Genomic DNA, 14754 nt, shown 5'->3' with positions numbered 1-14754 from the left:
CTTACACTGGCATTAGACAAATCTCAATCCAGTTAGTCTTTCTTTTGGATTCCACCATGAGTCTACAAACCCTAACAAAATTTTATATAGATTATCCTTTGACCAGATGTTCAATAACAAACATTTTCTTTTCCTATGGTTCTATAACTAGCTGCTCCTTGACCAGTTGCTGCCTGGTCTACGTGCCTTTAAAGACTGACTATTATTTGACTCTAATGAGTTTATTTGCTGTATTATAATAAAGTTAAGGTCAAGATAAGCATGCAAGCTCAAGAGTGAGAATACTTGATTGGGAAGTATATATTCATTTCCTACTCTCTTATCCGTGTTGTGTCCTTGTAGTGAATCTTTAATCTTGAGAGCTATACCACCTGGACCATACATAGAACATAGAACAGCACAGGTCTTTGGCCTTCGATGCTGTGCCGATCCTTTATCTTACTCTAAGATCAAACTAACCTACATACTCTTTATTTTACTATCATCCATGCACCTATCCAAGAGTAGCTTATATTTTCCTAAATGTATCTGACTCTACCACCACCACTGGCAGTGCACTCCATGAACACACCACGCTCTGTGTAAAGAACTGACATCTGACATCTCAAATCACCTTAAAATGATGCCCCCTCATGATAGCCATTTCTGCCCTTGAGAAAAGTCTCTGACTCTATCTATGCCTCTCATCATTTTTTACACCTCTATCAAGTCCCCTCTCAACCTTTTGCGCTCCAATGAGAAAAGCCTTAGCTCCCTTAACCTTCCTTCATAAGACATACCCTCTAGTCCAGGTAGCATCGTGGTAAATTTCCTCTGCACCCTCTCTAAAGCTCCATATCCCTCCTAGAATGAGAACTGAACATAATATTCCAAGTGTGGTCTAACCAGGACTTTATAGAGCTGCAGCATAACCTCGTAGTTCTTCAACTCAATACCCCTGCTACTGGAAGCCAACACACCATACACCTTCTTAACAACCCTATCCATTTGGGTGGCAACTTTTAGGGATTTATTGACATAGACTCCAAGATCCCTCTGTTCCTCCACATTGGCAAGAATTTTGCCTTTAACCCTGTATTGTGCATTCAAATTTGACCTTCCAAAATAAATCACTTCACGCTTTTCCAGGTTGAACTCCATCTGCCACTTATCAGACCAGTTCTGCATCCTGTCAATGCCCTATTGCAATCTACAACAACCCTCCACACTATCCATCACTCCATCAACCTTCATATCACTGGCAAACTTACTAACCTCCCCTTCCACTGCCTCATCCAAGTCATTTCTAAAAATCACAAAGAACAGAGGAGCTAGAACAAGATCCCTGGTCACTGAGCTCCAGGCTGAATAATTTCCATCTACTACCACCCTCTGTCTTGTATGAGCCAGCCAATTCTGCACCAGGCAGCCAAATATCCCAGTCTCCTGACTTTCTGAATGAGCATACCATGGGGAACCTTATCAAACGCCTTGCTAAAATCCATGTACACCATATCCACTGCTCTACCTTCATCAATGTGTTTTGTTATATCCTCAAAGAATTCAATAAGGCTTGTGAGGCATGACCTCCTCCTCACAAAGCCATGCTGGTTATTTCTAATCGAATTATGATTTTCCAAGTAATCATAAATCCTGTCTCAAAGAATCTTCTCCAATAATTTGCCCACCACAGATGTAAGTCTGACTGGTCTGTAATGCCCAAGATTATCCCAATTCCCTTTCTTGAACAAAGGAATACCATATGCTATCCTCCAATCATCTGGCACTACTCCAGTGGACAGTGAGGATCCAAAGATCATCGCCAAAGGTGCAGCAATCTCTTCCCTCGCTTCCTGTAGTAACCTTGGCATTCCAAATGGAACTCTATCAACAAATACATTGACTTGGAACTCATTTACCACCGCCTGAGAAAAAGAACAGGAAATGGCATCACCACAGGAAATATCATCACCAACCCAAGGAAACCTTAACATATAAATAGAAAGCAGGCAACACCAGCAGTGCTTCGTCCTGAGGCTCACTGAAAATGTTACCTAGTATAGTGATGAAACATCTGAAAATGAACCTCCCAGCTCAGCGAGCAAACCCACATCCAGAACCTCAACCTGAGCTACAAATCTTCTCAAAACCTGCTTGGGTATATCCCTTCTGGCCCTGGGGACTTATCTATCCTTATGTTTTTCAAAATTTCCAGCACATCCTCTTTCTTTTCATCAAACTGTTCAAGCATATCAGTCTTTTTTATACTGTCCTCACAAACGACAAGGACTCCCTCAGTAATGAATACTGAAGCAAAATATTCATTAAGGATCTCCCCCATCTCCTCCAACTCAAGTCCCCACCACTACCCCTGATCGGCCATACCGTAACTCTGGCCATCCTCTTGTTCCTTACAAAAGTGTAGAATGCCTTAGGGTTTTCCTTAGTCCTACCCACTAACCTTTGTATCTTCATCCATGACATATAATCTGATAAGAAAGTGCCACTCATCCATGTTTGAGGCTTAAAAGTGATATGTCAATTGATATAAATTGCTTCTTGTCAAAATTAATTTGTCAGATAACCAATTTCCTCTAATAATACATTGATATTTTGTATATATCAGGTTGTTCTACCTGATTAATTAGCTATTTGACTTCCTGATATTCTGAGTCCTACTTCTAAATATCTTTTGGAAGTGACTTGGTGTACATGTACAGGATACTTATTTTTAATAGCTGAGCATTCCTTGTGCTTGAGGTGTACTTGTTCCAAAGCCCCAATGCTGACTTTAACTGCCCATTCTACTTTTTGTATTGGTTTCTCATTTGCGTCTTTCATAGTCTTGTGCCTTAAGAACTAAATGGATTCTTCAGATTTCCTGTATAAGTTTGGTCATCCCCTCCTAGAATTCGTGTTTGTTACTTCTGGATTTCTGCTTCATTCACCATCCAAATAGTTTTCTGCAAATTCAACTTGTCTTTGGGCTACAATAAATCTGACAAAGACTTGCCACCCATTCCAAACCATTCTGTCTCTTCTGAATTATGACTTTAAAGCACCATAGTCACATCTTTCCACTAATCTTTATAAGTTATTAATTATTGATGGATGCCCCGGGTTTTAAATCTTGTTTCTTCAAGAATGTATTTGTTTTCAGATTAAAATGACTGTCAAGAATTGTAAAACTATTTCAAAATTATTGCTGCCATTGTTTATGCAATGGTGAGTTAACATTTCAAATCTAGTGCTTCTTCTCCTCAGGTTCCAATGAGGAGTCACTGGACTCAAAATATTAACTCTGTTTCCCTCACTACAGAAGCAGCTGGAACTGCTGGGTTTTCCAACAGTACATGTTTTGGTTTAGATCTCCAACATCCATAGCTAATGCTTTTAGACCATAAGCTCATAATACATAGGAAGTAAGGCCATTCGGCCCATCAAGTCCACTCCGCCATTTAATCATGGCTGATCAGCATTTCAATTCCACTTACCGACACTGCCCCCGTATCCCTTAATTCCTTGCAAGATCAAGAATTTACCAATCTCTGCCTTGAAGACATTTAACCTCCCGACCTCCACTGCGCTCCGTGGCAATGAATTCCACAGGCCCACCACTCTCTGGCTGAAGAAATGTCTCCTCATTTCCATTCTTAATTGACCCCCTCTAATTCTAAGGCTGTGCCTACGGGTCCTAGTCTCCTCGCCTAACGGAAACAACTTCCCAGCATCCACCCTTTCTCAGCCATGCATTATCTTGTAAGCTTCTGTTCAATCTCCCCTCAACCTTCCAAACTCTAATGAATACAATCCCAGTAACCTCAGCCGTTCATTGTATGTTAGGCCTACCATTCCAGGGATCATCCAAGTGAATCTCAGTAGGACAAGCTCCAGTGCCAGTATGTCCTTCCAGAGGCGTAGGGACCAAAATTGGACACAGTATTCCAAATGGTGCCTAACTTGAGCTTTATAAAGTCTCAGGAGCACATCGCTGTTTTTACATTCCAACCCTCTTGAGATAAATGACAACACTACATTAGCTTTCTTAATCACGGACTCAAGTGCAAGTTAACCTTTAGAGAATTTTACATGCATCATAAGAACTGTTCTCTCCAGGATGGCCAATTTTGTCCTCTATTTCATGTATTTCTGAAAGTAAATCTTGGCAGTATTATTTATCCTACTATTTCTTCCACATATGATTATTTTCCCTTTATTTGAAAGGTTTTCAATTCTGTAGTCTCAACATTGTTCTATTGTCATTACTCAAGGCTTTAAATATCATTGTTGCTTCATTTTATTTGCCCAAAATACTTCTAAATCTGCCATACAGCATATTAGATTAGATTACATTACAGTGTGGAAACAGGCCCTTCGGCCCAACAAGTCCACACCGACCCGCCGCAGCGCAACCCACCCATACCCCTGCATTTACCCCTTACCTAACACTACGGGCAATTTAGCATGGCCAATTCACCTAACCTGCATATATTTTCATTGTTTTAAATCCAACATAAATAAAAGAGGAGGAGTTAAGCATTTGAGTCCTCAAATCTGCTCTGCTATTCAATAAAATGATGGTTGATTAGCCATAGGCCTCAACTGCTTTTTCATGCCAGTTCCTTATGTCTTCAATATCCTCATAGTTCAAAAGATCATTTCCCTACTCTTTAAATACTTTGTGATCTAGCCTCCACAAACTCCGTCCTCCACAAACTCCCTGGGGTAGAGAATTCACAAACTTTTATCTACCCACCTCCATAGCCAGCGCTCCTCAAACATTCCAGAAGATTCCCCTGGCCTCGGAATTTACTCAGATGCCATTAGCTTCTCCCCACCCCCACCCTCCTCTAGCTTATCTCTCCACGCTTCAGGCTCACTGCCTTTATTCCTGATGAAGGGCTTTTGCCCGAAACGTCGATTTCGAAGCCCCTTGGATGCTGCCTGAACTGCTGTGCTCTTCCAGCACCACTAATCCAGAATAGAGAATTCACTACCTGCTGAATGAAGAAATGCCTTTGATTCTCAGTTTAAAATTAGTGGCCCCGTTATTCTCCAAATATGGCCCCTAGATAGAGATTCCTTCAATAGTAGAAACACCTTCTTGAAATCTACTCTGTCAAGCCCCCTTAGACTCTTGCATGTTTCATTAAAATCACCCCCACCCCATTTTTCTAAAGTCAACTGAAATAATTCCTAACTAGTTTAGCCGTTCTTGGTAAGTCAACTGATTCATGCCAGGAATCAACCTAATGAATCTCTTCTGAACTGCTTTCAATGCTGGTATATCCTTTCTTGAAAACAAGGACCAAAAGTGTACATGGTACTCCAGGTGTGGCCTCACCAACACTCTGTACAGTTGTAACAAGTTTTCACTGGTTTTAAACTCCAAATGCTTGGAAACAAGCGTAAAATGCTATTTACTTTCCTAATTGCTTGGTGCATCTGCAAGCTAACATTTTGAGCTTTATGCATAAGAACATCTATTGTTCACAAGAATAGCTGTTAGCACTTCTTTGGAGTCACTCTTCATTTAAGTAATAGTTTTTTTTTATTCTCCTCACCACAGTACATCACCTCTCACTTTCCAACATTAAACTCTGATGTCAGCTAAATGTCTGCGCTCCTAATACTCTTGTATTATCCGCAAATTTGAATGCGTGACAGTCTCCTCCTCCAAGTCATTTACACAGATAGTAAATAGCTGAGGCCACTCAGACTGATTCATTCTGAAAAAGACCAATTAATCCCAACTCTGTCTTCTGTGTGTAAACTAACGCTAATCTATGCTAATATACTCTGAATAGCATGAACTCCCATCTTGCGCAATGCTCTTTTACTGCATGTGACACAAGAAAAAGGAAAAAGCAATGCTGTTTCCCAATCCTGCGTAATAGTTTTCCCACATTTTGTGGCAAAAGTGGCAGTTTCCCATCTCTTTGTAAACAAAATGGACAATTCCCTGCCTTTTGCAATATAGTAAACAATTCCCTACCTTTTTCTTGGCTTTGCAAAATATATTTTGCTGCCTGTAGCCGGAAGGATGAGATTTGTTTGCTTAACCACTTTCCCTTGACGATACTCGCTGTCAACAACATTTCTAATAAAGTTGATTGTATTACAATGTTAATAAAGATTCTTGTTTACTTTAATGGCTTCTCTGAATTAGTCTGCTGCAGCCTTAATTAATTCTTCCCACATTAACCATGATTTCAATTATGCATCTCCTGCTCTTATTACAGCCTCAACAGTCTCCTTACTTTTACTTCTATTAGATTCTGTCTTGCTTTGGTTCCTTAGTTATACCTTTAACACTTTCATTCTGGCTTTATGCTCAGTTTAAATGATCTCGAAGAGCAATTTTCCGCATTGCCAGGTGCACTGAAATTTTCCAATTGTGCAGGAACAGCTTGGCAAAGGGTGCAGTATATTCTGGAGAACAAACTTCAGTACAATCGCTGGAATACTGTCAGACCCCATTGCCTTTGTAGTATCTTAGTGTATCTTCAGGTGTCTCACCCAGCAAGAATCTAATTGGGTGATGGGTGGTATCTGTGATGCTGGGGCCTCAGGAGGAGGCTGAGATTAATTGTTCACTCCAGGCACCTGGCTGAAGATAGATACAAATGCATCAGCCTTGTCTTTTGCATTGATCTGCTGGGCTCCCATTTGATTAATTCTCTTGTGGGATGTGGGCATTGCCAACTGGTCAGCAGTAATTGCCTGTCTCATGTTGACCTTCAGAAAGTGTTGGTGAGCTGTTTTCTTGAACCGCTGCAGTCCAAGTGCTGTAGTTTGAGCCACAATGCCCTTGGGGAGGGAATTCCAGTGACTTAGAGAGGAACTTGCAGACGGTGGTGTTCCCATGTAACTGTTGCCCTTATCCTTCTAGTTGGAAGTGGTTGTGGTCATGTGTTTGGAAGGTTCTGTCTAAGGAACTTTGTTGAATTTCTGCAGTGTATCTTGTATATAATATGTATTGCGGCTACTAAGCATGGTGGCGGAGGGAGTAGACGTTTTGAATATGTTGCCAATGAAGCAGGCTGCAGTGTTGAGAATGCTGTCAAACTTCTTGAGTGCTGTTGGAACTGCATCCATCGAGGCAAGTGGGGAGTATTCTATCACACTCCTGACTTATGCCTTGTCGATGGTGGATTGGCTTCAGGGAGTCAGGAGGTAAGTTACTCATTGCAGGATACCTAGCCTGTGACCTTCATCTTGTATAGCCTTTGTGTTTACGTGGTGAGTTCAATTGAGTTTCTGATCAAAGGTAAACCCTAGGATATTGATAGCTGGAGATTCAGTGATGGCAACACCATTGAATGTCATGGTCAGAGATCAGATTGTCTCTTATAGGAGGTGTAAACGTTTGCTGATGACACCGAAATTGGAGGTGCAGTGGACAGCGAAGAAGCATACCTCAGATTACAATGGGATCTTGATCAGATGGGCCAATGGGCTGAGAAGTGGCAGAGGGAGTTTAATGTACATAAATGTGAGGTGCTGCATTTTGGGAAAGCAAATCTTAGCAGGACTTAAACACTTAATGGTAAGGTCCTAGGGAGTGTTGTTGAACAAAGAGACCTTGGAGTGCAAGTTCATAGCTCCTTGAAAGTGGAGTCATCGGTAGATAGGATAGTGAAGAAGGTGTCTGGTATAGAACATAGAACATAGAACAATACAGCACAGAACAGGCCCTTCGGCCCACGATGTTGTGCCGAACTTCTAACCTAGATTAAGTGAAATGATTTATGAGGATGTTGCCAGGGTTGGAGGATTTGAGGTATCGGGAGAGGCTGAATAGGCTAGGGCTGTTTTCCCTCGAGTGTCGGAGGCTGAGGGGTGACCTTATAGACATTTACAAAATCATGAGGGGCATGGGTAGGATAAATAGACAAAGTCTTCTCCTGGGGTTGGGGAGTCCAGAACGAGAGGGCATAGGTTTAAAGTGAGAGAGGAAAGATATAAAAGGGACCTAAGGGGCAACTTTTTCACACAGAGGGTGGTACGTGTATGGAATGAGCTGCCAGAGGAAGTGGTGGAGGCTGGTACAATGGCAACATTTAAAAGGCATCTGGATGGGTATATGAATAGGAAGGGTTTGGAGGGATACGGGCCAGGTGCTGGCAGGTGGGACTAGATTGGGTTGGGATATCTGGTCGGTATGGACGGGTTGGAACGAAGGGTCTGTTTCTGTGCTGTACATCTCTATGACTCTAAGTGATCATTGCTTGGCATTTGTGTGGCACAGATGTTACTTGCTACTTGTCAGCCCAAGTGTGGAATTTGTCCAGACCTTGTTGAGTTTGAACATGGACTATATCAGTATCTGCTCAGTTGCAAACAGTGCTGAACGTTATGCAATTATCAATGAACATCCCCACTTCTGACCTTATGATGGAAAGAACCTAAAGATGGTTAGGTCTCCGACACTATCCTGAGGAACTCCTGCAGAGAGGTCCTCTGGTGAAATGACTGATCTCCAACAACCACAACCATCTTCTTATTAAGCAGCAGACAGTGTGCTCTACATACCCATTGATTCCAGTTTTGCAAGGGATCCTTGATGCCACACTCAATCGAATGTGGCCTCGATGTCAAAGCCTGTCTCCCTCACCTCATAGTGAATTGTTGAATTGTGCCCAATCCATGACATGGAGGTGACAGGTCTGCAGACCTTTTATCTGAAAAATTGGTTGTGGGATCACTAAGCTCCATCTATCACATGCAGCACACAAACAGTCAAGTGTTGTAACTGTCAAGGGCAACTAATGAAAAAAATAAACAAATAAAACTTCACCAGGGTGACACCTCAGTTTTAGGTGCTGCTCCTAATATTCTATCCTGCATTCTTCACTGGTACAGACCTGATCCCCGTCTTTGTAACAATAGTAGAACAGGCAATATGCTGGGTTGTAGAGTTAGATTGTGGTTGAACACAGTTCTGGTGTTACTGATGGCCCTTAGTGTCTCATTTCGCCCAGTTTTAAGCTGCTTCTTCTGTTCAAAGACTACTCCATTCAACAGAGTGGTAGTGCCACACAGCATAATGGAGTGTTTCCACCATGTGAAGTAGGGACTTAGGCTCCACAAGGGTTGGGCAGTGGTCACTCTTATTAATATGGCCATGGACAGATGCACCATTTACATGCAGACTAGTGAGGATGAGTTCAAGTATGTCTTTCCCTCTTGTTGGTTCCTTGCAGTTCCAGTCTAGCAGCTATATCCTTTAAGACATAGCCAGCTTAGTTAGTAGTGTTGCAACTGAGTCACTCTTGGTGGTGAACATTGAAGTCCCCCACCCAAAGTGTACTTTTTAAAATTTCAAAACTTATACTTTATTCATAAAAATATCTTTATATAGAAACATAGTCCCTGAAGCAGTTCAGTTCTGACAGTAACACATGATACAAACAAACATTGGAGTTTGACTCTATCTAACAAACAAGCAAAAAGCTTCTCTTACTTGTACAAGACTATGTTTACATACATCTGAAGCACTAGGAGGGTCCAAGAACTAAACAGAGCCCCATTTAACTTCATCAGAAAGATCTTAGATGATAGTCTTTCCCACTGTGTTTTGGCTGCAACTGCATTCCTCAGAACATAGTTCTGGACCATGGAATGTGCCAGTCTGCAACACTCAATTGAGGTCAACACCTTGCTCTGGAAGACTGACGAGTTTCAGGCAGACCAGAGAGCATCTTTCCCCGAGTTGATGGCCCTCCAGGCACAGTCTCAGTGTGCATCCTGGAGAACAGACCGGAGAGTAGAGATTCCTGCATCACGGAGCTGCTGGGGGAGAACCTCGACAAAAACTATGTCATCTTTTTCCAGACTTCCTTTGCAAAGGCACATTCTTGAAGATGTGTGTCTGTCTCTACACCTTTCCCCCCACTCCCATGGCCACTTTGAGGGCTGTGCATGGTGGTCCATAGAGTCTGGGCATAAGTGAAAGATCTCACAGCTAATGCCCTTTGCAACACTAGCCAAGTACTGTCTTGGGGCTTGCTGAAAAGTTCTGGCTGAGGCATTCTGCCAAATGCCTTTGACAGTCTGCTCAAGGAATAATCCAACAAGATCCAGCATCTCCTTTTCCCACAGGATCTCCAGGACGCTGTGTGCCGATGACTTCCTGATGGACTTACAGTTAAAGATATTTGTCTTCAGAAACTTCTCCTCACAGGACAGGTGATATGGAACAGACCAACTACTTAGAGGGTTCTGCAGCAATGAGGCCAGTCCCACCCTTTGCAACACCGGAGGCTGGTAGAACCTCAGTATGTAGTGACACTCGGTGTTTATGTACTGAGGGTCTATGCACAACTTGATGTAGCCGTACCCAGAGGTGGCCTGCAGGATGAGGGCAGCATTGGGCACATTCTTCTCCCCCTATCTGGAGTTTTGTACATGGCTGTCCATCTACAATCTCCAGATGAAGTGAAAGATGGCTCGATGACTGCAAAGGCACAGGTTCGGGGAATGGGCCAGACGTGCACCACATACAACGACAGAGGGAGTACCTCACACCTGATGATCAGACTTGTATCTGAATTTGCGTATGCTCCAGCCCCTCCGAACCATATTCCCAGATAACCTTCAGATAACCTGTCTGGACGGCGAAGAGGATATAGGATCTGTCCGCCCAGTTCCCAAGCAACATGGCCTCACTCTTACCTCAGTGTGCCTTGGCTCCCGAGGCCTGTTTGAACTGGTCGCAGATGCTCGTGAGTCTGTGGACTAACAATGGATCCGAGCAGGAAACAGTGACATTATCCATGTACAGGGAGACTTTGACTTGCTGACCTCCGCTGTCTGGAAATAATCACCCCTCTCAGGCTCACACCCTTCCTGATGAACTCAGCAAGAGACTCCAGACAACACACAAACAAGGTAGGAGAGAATGGGCAGCCCTGCCTGACTCGGATCTGATCGGGAAGCTTTCTGATTCCCACTCCTTGACTGAGACTGCGCTAACGATGTTGGTGTCGAACAGTTGGATCCAATTGCAGATTCCCTCCCTGAAACCCATTTTGGAGAGTGTATTGCACACGTAGGTGTGCGATATCCTGTGAAAGGCTTTCTCCTGGTCCAGACAGGCATCCAACCCTCATCCTGCACAGATCCCTGAGGAGAGCAAGACTCTCAGAGATCATCTTGCCCAGTACAGCACAGGTTTGATCAAGGTGAATCATTGATCCCATAGCAGATCTGAACACGTTGGCGATGACATTAGACAGGATTTTGTAATTTGCACTGAACACTGAAACTGGCTGCTAATGTCTAATTTCCTCCCTCCCCATACCCATTCTGCTTGTAGATGAAGTTAAAAATCACACAAGTACAAGCTTCCAAATAAACCTGTTGGTCTATAATCTGGTGTTGTGAATTTTAATTTTGTCCACCACCAACACCTCCACATCATCGCTTGTAGATGAGTGTGATTAAACCTTTCCTCATGAATTCATACGTGCTACCTACCAGACACACACTGTCATAAACCTCCAGCAGGTCCTGGCCAATGAAGTTCCACAGAGCTGCATACAACCTGGCCAGTAAGCCATCTCTTCTGGGAGCTTTACTCTTTTTTTAAGGACCTTGGTCAGCTCATCCAAAGATAACGCCTGGTCTAGCCTCTCCCACCTGCTGTCAACTAAGACCTCCATGTTAGACAAGAGGAACAACTGGGAGGCTGTGCTGTCTGTGGGCTACGTGTCATACAGATTGGCATCGAAGGATTTGCTGATCCTCAGGATGTCAGACTGAAGTAATGTTACTGTGTCATCTTCTTCCTTCAGACTGCTGAGCACAGAGCTCTCCCTGTGCACCTTTGGAAGAAGGAACATGAGCAAGTCTCATCCTGGTCCATGGAATGGACCATGGGCTGGGAGATTATCTTGGAGGCCTCCAAGGCAAACAGAGAGACTTGCTGGCTCTCCACCTCCTGGAGATCCTCCGTGACATCAACCCTATTGTCTGCAGCTGGAACATGTTCCGCATGCTTTTCTGGAGTTTGGACAGTTTTCCTTTGTCTCTCTCTCTCTCTCTCTCTTACTATCTGAAAACCTTTGAGGATAAAGAACCTCATGATGTTCCACTTGACTGTTTCCCACCAGTCCAATGGAGACTCAAAGAGGGGCTTCACGGTTTTCCAACCTTTTGAGCTCCTCAATGTTTTCTGGGGTCAACAGTTTCACTTCAGCTTCCAAGATCCCTTGCCTGCCCGATGGTTGTCCTTGTAGGTGACTGTCGGCCAGCAGGAGGCAATGGTCAGCGAAGAATACCAGCTTAGCATCGGTGGGACTGACCAAGAATGTGTGGGATGCAAACAGGAAATCTATGCCCCACCCAGAATACATTCTGTGCCCTCGCCACCCTCAGTATGCCCTCCAAGTGGTGTGCAATATGGGCAAGGATTGACACTAGGTTCTTCAAAACACCTTCTCCTCCCCCCTTTCAGTGATGTTGCTGGCAAATTCTAATGCAGAATTTAATGCTTTTGCCATTATAGTGAAACAGGGCGTCTGTCATCTTGGCAATGTGCCAGTGAATTACAGACTGAAAGCAGGTTATGATTGAGTGACTTCTATTATTGCTAGAACTGGTTATGTTGCTCATTGATAGCTGATCCGTACCCAGGCAATTGCAAATCTCATCAGCACTTCCCTTGGAAAGATTTAATTTCCTTTTCCATGTGGGATCAGGCTAATTCAGTCATCTCTGTCACTGATTCCCGGAGAGGGGGGGGGGGTAAGGAATAATGAGTACTAGTAATTGCCTTTTCTTATACATTGATTTGCCTCGCCACACTCACACTCTTTCTCCTCCTGCTTCATCACTACTGCAGTAAGGTTTCCTTATTTATATGCGATGCTGGATGGAACAAAACATGTGAGTAGCTCCTTTCAATGTCCACTGCCCTGCTGTGTGCTATTCATACAGTCATAGAACATGGAAACAGACCCTTCGGTCCAACTCGTCCAGTGCCAGCCAGGTTTCCCAAGCTAAACTAGTCCTACTTGGCCCATACCGTCTAACCTTTGTTATTCATGGACCTGTCCAAATGTCATTTAAATGTTGTAACTGTACCTGCATCTGCCACTTCCTCTGGGAGACCATTCCACATACGAACCACCCTCTGTCTGAAAAAAATCCCCCTCAGGTCCCTTTTAAATCTTTCTCCCCTCACCTTAAAAATATGCCTACTAGTTCTGAACACCCGCACTCTTGGGAAAGGACTTTTCACCTTATCTATGTGCCTCATGTTTTTAAAAACCTCTATAAGGTCACCCCTCTACCTCTTACGCTCCAATGAAAAAGGTCCAAGCTGATCCTTATAACTCAAATTTCCAGTAAATCTTTTCTGAACCCTCTCCAATTTAACAATATCCTTCCTATAGCAGGGTGACCAAAATTGGACACAGTACTCTAAAAGTAGCCTCATCAACGTCCTGTATGATTTCAACATAACATCCCAACTTCTATACGCAATGGTCTTTGCAATGAAAGTATGCGGGCTAAATGCCTTCTTAACCACCCTATTTAACTGTGATGCAACTTTCAAAGAATTATGTGTATGAATTCATAGGGCTCTCTGTTTGACAACATTACTCATGGTCCTATCAATAACTGTATAAGTCCTGCCCTTGTTCATTTTACCAAAACGCAACACCTCTGCCTTTGTAAACTTACTTAACCTTTTTCACTGTCAACTATATCACCAATTTATTCTCTAATCTCATTTTCCTACTACCTGCCATTAAGGCAATGTGAGCTAGAAAACAAGGTTAAATAAATTTGTCCTTCAGAACATAAGAACGTAAGATCCAGAAGAGGGAGTAGACAATTTAATCAATCAAGCCTGCTCTGACATTTGAAATTATCATGACTGATCACATCCTGGACTCAACTCCACTTGCCTGCCTACTCTCTATAACCCTTCATCCAATTACTCATTAAAAAAGCTGTCAATCACCTGCTTACTCAATCTCCCAGCATCCACTAAGATAGTAAATTCTACAATTTCACAACCATTTGAGAGAAACACTTTCCTCTCATCTCTGTTTCAATTTTATTGCCTCTTATCACAAAACTATGACCTCTCATTTTAGATTGCCCCAAAACCTCCTCTCTACATCTACTTTCTTAATCACTACTAGTATCTTCTATACCTAAATTAAGATCCGCTCTCATTGTTCTAAATTCCAGAGAGTATAGACCTAAACTGCCCAATAAGACAAATCCCTCATCTCTAGAATCAATCTATAGAACCTCCTCTGAATTGCCTCCAATGCAACTGCATCCCTCCTCAAGTAGGGGGAGCAAAACTGTCCACAATATACCAGATGCCATGACAACATTCACTTTTATGCATTCATTGCAGCCTGGAGATTTGGAGAATGATGGTAGAAGCTCCAATTTCTTTTCATCACATGACAGACCAGCAATGACTTATACGGTGTTAGAAACATTTATGAGTTGATACTCAGTGCTTTTCACTGTATTGTGAACACAGCATACGTCGCCATCAAGTCCTGGAGTGAACTTTGAACCCAGATTTTGTGCCACAAGAGCAGGGGCATTATCTACTGCACAACAGACTACCTTTGATATCCATTAAACAGACACAATTCAAAAAAGGATGCGTTGGAGGTGGAGGTGGACAGAAGATTCTCAACATTGAGTCATGGAAACAAATTTCTTACATCAATTTGTACATGTATTGGATCAAATACAGAATAATTTCGCCACTAAATCCCTATTTCCTCTCTAAAC

General features: G+C 42.9%; 1 protein-coding gene across 1 annotated transcript in view; it reads right to left on the bottom strand.

Moving 5' to 3' along the window:
• LOC122552704 (kynurenine 3-monooxygenase-like) overlaps nt 1-14754 on the bottom strand; it is a 76361-nt gene that overhangs the window by 2805 nt on the left and 58802 nt on the right. The gene's annotated exons all lie outside the window — the stretch shown is intronic.

This window comes from Chiloscyllium plagiosum, chromosome 9, assembly GCF_004010195.1.
Source record: "Chiloscyllium plagiosum isolate BGI_BamShark_2017 chromosome 9, ASM401019v2, whole genome shotgun sequence".
Classification (NCBI taxonomy): Eukaryota; Metazoa; Chordata; class Chondrichthyes; order Orectolobiformes; family Hemiscylliidae; genus Chiloscyllium; species Chiloscyllium plagiosum.
The sequence above is the reverse complement of the archived record's forward strand: the minus strand, read 5'-3'. Positions and strand labels throughout refer to the sequence as shown.